Genomic DNA, 1,209 nt, shown 5'->3' with positions numbered 1-1,209 from the left:
AATTCATTGTTTTCGAAATGACTATTTTTTTTTTTTTCTACTTCTGGTCACGCTCCCCAGCCAAAACTGCACATACCACAGATTATCTGACATCATTATCTCTTATACTTAGCGTGTCGCTATTGTTTAAATGTAAAATGACGCATCTTCGCCCAACCGGAAATGACGTAGGACTTTAACCGTTCATTACGTCTTTCCAATACCTGCCATTATTCTGAATCTATTTTGAACATAATTTTTGTTTTGTTCATTACTTTGAACTAATGTCTAAAAGATAGCAATTTAAGAAATTTCAAATTTTGACTTTTGTCGCTGACTTTTAGAGATTTTATTTAAAGCATTTTTTAAACTTCCACAATTTTAATGCGATCGATCTGAAAATTTTCATGTAGATAAACATTTTGATTGTGAACAAAAATATGTTTTCAAAATTTAGATATCACTTCCGGTTTTGACGTCATTCGCCTCCAAACTTCAAATTTCAACTTCCGGAATTTTGTAGATATTTGAAAAATTCTTTTTGCAATTAGTTATAATTGTCACCGCAAAGATTTTGGAATCAAAAAATTTGACCCGGAAGTATTGTGTAAGACGCCATCTTGATATGACTCATTTTTATAAAACTCAAAATGGGGCCTCATGGTAAAATTGGATGTGCGTAAATTTGATGTTTATGTAAACTACAATCGATTGCTAACTAAACATGGGAAGCCGATTTTTGAATTTTGGCTTTGTATTTTTTTTATTTCCGGTTTTATGTTTTCAGTAATTGTCAAAACTATTAAGGCTCATATCTAGTGACTTTGACCTTTGGTGACCTTGTGACCTGAACAAAAGTTGTTGCCTCTTACGAGATCTATCCGATTATATCTACACTTTTGTTGGTCATCGTTAACTTCCGGTTCTACAGCCATTGGAAAATCGCGATTTTTAACTTTGAAGAGCTCTGTCACGTGACCTAATTAACATACGACATAAATTCTTATATATTCTTTGAGTGCATGAAATTTCCTTTTTGGTGATATATCACACTTGATATTTTGATCAAAATTGCGCGTTTTAAAAATTGAAAATTTTGTACCGACTTCTATAGTAACTGTGCGTAAAATCACGGTGTCTATAATTTACCGACAGTCACCGTTGCCCTAAAAAAAAGTTTAACTACGAATATCTCATGATCTAAGGATTGTAAAGACTGAAATTTTGGTG

This window comes from Lottia gigantea, assembly GCF_000327385.1.
Source record: "Lottia gigantea unplaced genomic scaffold LOTGIsca_181, whole genome shotgun sequence".
Lineage (NCBI taxonomy): Eukaryota > Metazoa > Mollusca > Gastropoda > Lottiidae > Lottia > Lottia gigantea.
Note: the sequence above shows the minus strand (reverse complement) of the source record.